This window comes from Alligator sinensis, unplaced genomic scaffold (assembly GCF_000455745.1).
Source record: "Alligator sinensis unplaced genomic scaffold, ASM45574v1 scaffold46_1, whole genome shotgun sequence".
Taxonomy (NCBI): Eukaryota; Metazoa; Chordata; order Crocodylia; family Alligatoridae; genus Alligator; species Alligator sinensis.
In genome coordinates, this window is record NW_005841907.1 from 3,391,305 (window position 1) to 3,398,381 (window position 7,077).

The window sequence follows — 7,077 nt, forward strand, 5'->3', positions numbered from 1 at the left end:
CCCAGCTACGTACTACGGTACTACAAAACCGGTTAGCTCTTAACTATCTACTGGCCAGTGAAGGAGGAGTGTGCAAGAAGTTGAATTTGTCTGACTGTTGTGTCGAAATTGATGATAATGGGGAATTAATAAAAGCCTTAGCAAATGATATGAAAAAGGTAGCACATGTTCCAGTCCAAAAATGAAATGGGTGAAAATTCGACTGGTTTCCTACAAACTGGGTTCAGGGATGGCTTGGATGGCTGAAGGGGGGCATAATAGGTCTTGCTATAATATTATCAACGATTTGTATGATCCCTGTTATCATATCTTGCACCATAAACCTTATGAAACGAATTGCTAAAATAGTCGTCAAACGTGAAATGCTTGTGCGTTATCAGGCACTAGCTCTCGCTGAGGATTATCAAAATCTGTAGAGATAGAAAGCATCTTTGAGGGGGGAGATTGTAGTACAAATACATTAGATTTTAGACATAGGACTTGAAATTAAACATGATGCTTTATTTTTTTGCAATATGCTTCTGTATTTAACACAGCTTGCTGACAGCTTATGCATATGGGTTAAGGACAGCTTTACACATAGAGTTTCAAAACCGCACCTGTTCAATGACCTAGAATTACACAAAGATAAGGGGTTACTAAAGGGCATTGAGTTTACCACAGCTTCCCCAACACGCATGCGCCTTCATCTATCCCATAATAAGTTGAGTCTAACTTAAAAGGCCCTGACATCCTGTGGAAACTTAGACGTAACGGTAAAATTGTGAAACTGCCAATAGTTGTAAGACATGCTACAGCTCTTTGTTTAGGTAAGCTATAAAAGACCCTCAGACAAAGACTGGGGGTCGACACTGCTTTGGGTTATTCAACCCCTCTGTCAACTGATTGTGCAATCAATAAACTTGTAATGAACTCAGCCTGAGTGTGACTCCCTCCTTGAGGTGTTTGGGAAAAACCTCCAGGGGCACGAAACTAGCAATTTGTGCAACACTTGTATTAGCAAGTACTAAATAGATGTTCAGTAACTGGAGTTACTGAGCAGTAGCACTGAAAAACATCTTTTAAGTGACACCAAATAATACTTGTAGCCTAATAGTACTATGCGGTAATGTATTAGCACTGTCCACATTGTGATGTGCTACCGTGCAGTATTATTAGGCGAGTGCATACAGTCAACATCTCATGATTGGGCTACTGCACACAGTCAACATCTCGCGCCCTCTGACTCCAGTAATTTGGCATTAATCAGGGATAAGGATAGAGCCATTAAAAAATGAATAACAAAAATGGGAGTAATGCCTTAGAGTAGTGATAAAAGGGAAGAATGCTTCATTTGTGCAACTCATATCAAAACCACTCCCAGAAACATGACTTTCAGATGGACTATCAATATATGCCAACTCAGAAAAATGCATTAAAATTGCCAGGATTTAACCCCTCAAATTAATATTTGTTCCACTGGAAATGCTGACAGAGACATTTTACTCTATTGTCACTTTTGCTGCTCTTGGTATCCCCTTCAGTGAGATCCAGGCTCTGAAGTCATTAAAGAAAGAGAGAAAAATTTCACTACAGGGAAGCTTTTTTATCTTTGTGTCATTCATGGGTTCTGTGATATTATGGCCATGAAACAACTATAAATGCGAAGGCTGCCTTCTCTTTGGCATGACGGCACTTCTGCTGGCTCAGTGTCCTGAGCTCATTACAGCTTTCGACTTGTTCCAGCCTTCAGATTAAAATGATTCAGGTTACAGCATTTTAAGCTCCACAAAAGGGTCAAGAGACTGTATTAGTTCAGTGAGGCCACAGTTCATTTGTTCTCTCTCAGAGAAGCCAAAAGATAAAATAAATATTAATAGTCACACTTTTTGAAAGAATATTTGCTGCACTGATATTGTAGTGAAATGCTACATTTCATACATGATGCAGCAAAACAATGCTTGGCTTTGTGCCAGTTTGAGAGAGAGAGAGAAGGAAGTAAATAATTTTACAGATTTATTTTTTTTGCTTAGGGCATGGGATGGCAATCAATGGCCCATGGACCAGATTTGGCCTGTGAAGACATGCAGAGGTCTGATCCAGCATGGGGGATCAGTGGTGCAGAGCTGCACTGGGCTGCCCGTCCTCTCTGCAGTTTTCCCCTCTGGTGTGGAGTCTGTTGTTTCACCACGTCTTCACTTCCCTCACTGCAGATAGGTCAGAAATCTGCAGTGAGGGACGTGCAGATCTGACAGCAGAATGAGTGCAGGCAGCTGGTCCCTGGGGGCAGCGGAGACTTCCAGCCCACAGCCCTGGCAGGATCACAAGCTCCAGCCTGTGCTGGCAAAAGACTGCTGACCCCTGGTTTAGTGGATATGAAATAAAAGTGAAAGGGACATCAGCAAAGAGTAGTAGTTAAATTCAACTTGCTGGCTGAATCCGCGGCTCTTACACTGTTAGTGACGACGCGGAAAGTGAGCTCAAGGGAGGTTAAATGCATGGTTAGGGGAACGAAGTTAATGAAAGCATATTAAAGAATGATCAAAAACTACATATAGTACTGCTCATTTAATTAAGTCCTTGGGACAATTTCATTCTTGATGTAATCCTGTTAAGTTAAATGGGCTCGCACCAGAGATGAATGTACCTCTTCTACTGGAAGTATGGTTTTAAATGTATTGTTGATGCCATTTTTAGCATTTCATAGACTAGATGAACTTGGAAGACAAAGCAAGAAAGTTTTTAAGGATGGCAGGGGAGGACTGCTGGAGGGATGGATAGTGAGACATTGAATTTATACACCTCTAGAATCTTCCATTTCCACAGGAAAGTAGAGCTAAAAGGGACCTCAGGGGGTCATTTAGTCCAAGCTCCTTCTTAAATTAGGATTATCCCTAACTAAACCATCCCAATCAAACATCTGTCTAACCTGCTCTTAAAATATTCCAGTGATTAACCACCCTATAGTCACAAAGTTCTTTCTAATCTCCAGCCTAAATGTCCCCTACTGCAATTTGAGACCTGGCCCCTGCAGCCACAGAGAAAAGTCCATCTCCATCCTCTCTATAATCACCCTTATGTGTATTTGAGATGGTTATCCCTTGAATCTTCTGTTTTCCAGACTTTTCCAGTTCTGTCAGCCTTTCTGTATAAATCATGTTTCCCAGGCAACTGATTTTTGTTAGTCTTTGGTGGATTGCATTTAATCTGTTCACAGCATTCTTGAAGTGTGGGATACAAAACTGGAGACCGTGTGCTCCAGGTGAGGGCTCACCAGCACTGAATAGAGCAGAAGAATCTCTTCCCTTCCACTTCCTGTTAATGCAACCCAGTGGGTGCATCTACATGAGACACTGACTGTGCAGTAACTACTGCACAGTAGCATCATGTGGCAAAAACCCTGACGCAACACTATGGCGCAGTAGTATTAGGCTACTGTGCAGTAGCATCACAAAAAAAACCATTTGCTGGTACTTGAGTTATTTAGTACTTGTTTAGACAAGTAGTAAATAAATGTGCAGTAACTATTGTATAGTAGCGTCTCGTGTAGATGCAGCCAGTATGCTGGTGGCCTTTTTTGCAACAGGAGCACACAGTTCATTCATATTCAGCTGATGGTCCACTGTAACCCCCAAGTCCTTATTTGTAGTACTGCAGCATAGCCAAATATTATTACATCCCATGTGTAGGACTTGCATTTGTCCTTGCTGACTTTCATCTGACTGATTTTTGGATCATTACTCCAGTTTATCCAGGTCATTCAGGATCCAAGGCCTATGCTCCAGAGTGTCAGAAACTCCACCTAACTTGGTGTCATCCATACATTTGTAAAGTGTGCACTTAATCCCATCCTTTGAATCATTAATGAAGATATTGAACAATACCTGATTGAGGACAGACCTCTGGGGACCCCTACTCAATTTCTCATCCCAATTGGACATTGACCTGGGAATGAGTACTCAGTTATGTATCCATTTTACAGTACTTTCATCCAGTTTCTTTTCCTTAGCTTATAAAGGGAGTGTTGTGGGACAGTGTGTCAAAAGCTTTGCTACAATTAAGGTAGATCACATTCTTGCTTTCCTCCTAGCCACAGATCCTATTACTTTGCCATAAAATGAAGTCACGTTGATCAGGCATCAGTTGCTCTTTATAAATCCATGCTGGCTGTTCCTAGATTCTTTGATGACTTGCTCCATGATCTTTTTTGGAACTTAGGTCAGACTTACTAGTCTGTAATTCTGCAGTTTTTTGTTATATCCTGACTCAGATCACAATTTCAAATTAGTTTATTAGTATGTTTATTCTCTATTTATCACAGGCAGAGGGAGAAAAAGTTATTGGGGGGGGGGTCTGAGTGCACGCTTGCATGCATGCTCTCCCCCCCAGCAGCAGCGGAGCCCAGCAGTGGCAGACACATGGCATCACGCGGCTCCAGAGGAAGCAGAGCACAGAGCCCAGTATGCAGCAGCAGCCCTCCGCCACCCCACACACAGATTGGGGGGGAATGTGCCCCCGGGCCTCCCCTGGGGTGTGCAAAGCAGCAGGAGTACCCCTGCGTCCCTGGACAAGCTGCCCAGGCTCTGAATGTCCTGTGACCTAGGCCAGCCAGGGCCCCATTCACCCCCCCCCAAGAGACAGCCCTCATCCCTGTCTCTGCCCCACTCCCTCCCTCAACGTATGGGCCTTGATCTGCCCCCCCAAGCTCCTTCCCCTTCAGAAAGTAGACTGATACTTATCTGCCAGTGCTGGGAAGTGATCCATACGCTGGGCAGTGATCCTGGCTGCATGTGTACCCCTCCCCACCCCTGCGACAGCCTCTCAGAGGCTATGGCCAGGCTCCCTTGTGGCTCTACCCACTGCCCCATGTTTGGGGGGATAAGCCCCATTAGCCCCAGCCTTCCACTGCCTGTGCTGTTTATGCATATCAGAAACAGCCTTCTATGTTACAAAAGTCTGAATATTTCATTATTTGAAGCTTAGCGACTCAAAAAAGGCACTAATAATAGTGTAACTGGGGTAGGGTGTGAGCTGGGCATCAGCTCTGGGTGCCGGTTTAGATGGGGTGATAGTACGGAGTCCTCCCAATAAGAGTCCTTTCACAACATGCAGAGCCCTGTGCAATCCAGGGTGAGCAGGATATCTGGTGGGGGTGGGGGTATGGGAGGAAAGTGGAATGATACCCTTCCTTCCTCAGGGGCTTTGCCAGGGGAGGCTCAAACATGTCCCTGGGGGTGGGGGATGAATGGGCACCCAGAAGGGCCCCTGGGCAGCCTGCATTGTTTGTACTTCAGCAGTGGTAGCCCAGCCAACGCTGCTAAAATAATAGCAATAGCAACTGCTTTTGAAGTGAGAAGGGACTGGGCAGGTAGGATTCCTCTCTCTCTGCCCTTCCTCACTCCTACTTCTTCCCTCACGCTTCACTCTCCAGTGGTCAGTATAATTTCTCACCCCGCCCCCACTCTCCCCTGCGTTGGCTGCTAAAAACTTGCAACATCTCTGGGTGATGATTTACCTCTTTAAACACCCAGGTCCATTATTTAGGCACTACTGACATCCCTAAAACCCCTACTTAGTTGCTTCCTAACTCTGTAGGTATCTATGTGCTTTTGGGATCTAAGCTCCTGTTGATGGGTGTGCATAAAGCTACTTAAGTACCTTTATGACACTACTAATGGCATTGCTTTAACAAGTTCCTTGTTTCATGATGCATCTAGAGCTCTGTTTTTTCTTTCTAAATATTTGCTTCTTTTCCCCCCCTCATCTTTTCACCTCTGTTTCAGCCATGTATAACTGTTACCTTCAGGTCTTCCTAGAAGAGACACCCACATGCACTGATGTATACATTTAAACAAATTTCTTAACAACTCCATGCCAAATTCTGGTTAATTTTTTGAAGAGTATGTGGGGCAAATCTGACCAAATGCTGCTTTTTCTAAATAATCTTCCTTCCCAGGACAGAGAGAGGGGGAGAAAATGGTACTCATCAACTTCAGAAAGGTGTGAGAGCTTCTTCTAACACAACACAAAGTAATAGGAGTACTGGATACCAACAAGAAGAATGAATATTCTCTGGAAAGAACTTGGACATTTAATAACAAGAGATCTTTCTTGTCAAGTTTTTTTTTTTAACTGTCCTACTAATACTTAGAATAATATTCCTCTTCTTTCTTAATTGAGAATGATTTTTTAAAAAATCCTGTAGATTTTTCCCCCCCAGAAAATGACAGGAATTTTCCATATGGGACATAACAGCTTCTTAACAGCTTTTTATCCCATTCTACACTTTCCTTTACCCTAGAAGACCCACAAACTCTTAAAGCTTATTTTATTTATCATTTAAGTAAAAATGTTATTCTGTGAAAATTTTAACAATTTTCAAGACCAACTTATTTCTTTACAAAGGTTGACTCCTGGTCCTTTATGACAGTGATATAGTGCTTAAGATTTAGTTTGTTTCTCAGTTCAGAAGCAATTTTATATTTGTGTGTGTCTGTGCATATATATATATATAGAGAGAGAGAGAGAGAGAGAAGAAAAATTAATAATTGGCCCTGCTCTTATATTCTTTGCAGCTTCCTAATATGCCACGTAATTTATTTGTACTGTGAATACTTTGTTTTTCTAATTATTTTATGTGCGGGCCGGGAGCAACCCGAGCCCTTTTCCGTACTGCACGCGGGCTGTGGCCAGCAGCCCGGGCACGCTGGATCGGAGAGGGAGGGCGACGAGCTGGAATTAGGCACAAACGCTTAGCGGTAGTTTTAAAGATTGTTTACTTACACCGAGATGGCAGTGGTGTAGGCTGGAAAACTTGCTTGAGTTGCGGTTACAGACACAGACAACACGGATGGTCACGTGGAGTTTGCTAGGCTCCACGGAACAGAGCTCCGGATGCTCTGGGTGAACGCGCCACCAAAATCGGAATCGAAGATGCATCTTATAAAATTTGCGGTCGAAGACAGGAAGAGGTGGGCGATGGATCAGGTCGCCAAGCTCCTCTGAATCTCACACAGGGTCTCTTACCCTGCCGTGTATCCAGAGTCCCCACGAGATGGATGTGGAGTCCTCTTCGGCTTGGGCGGAAACTGCTCAAGC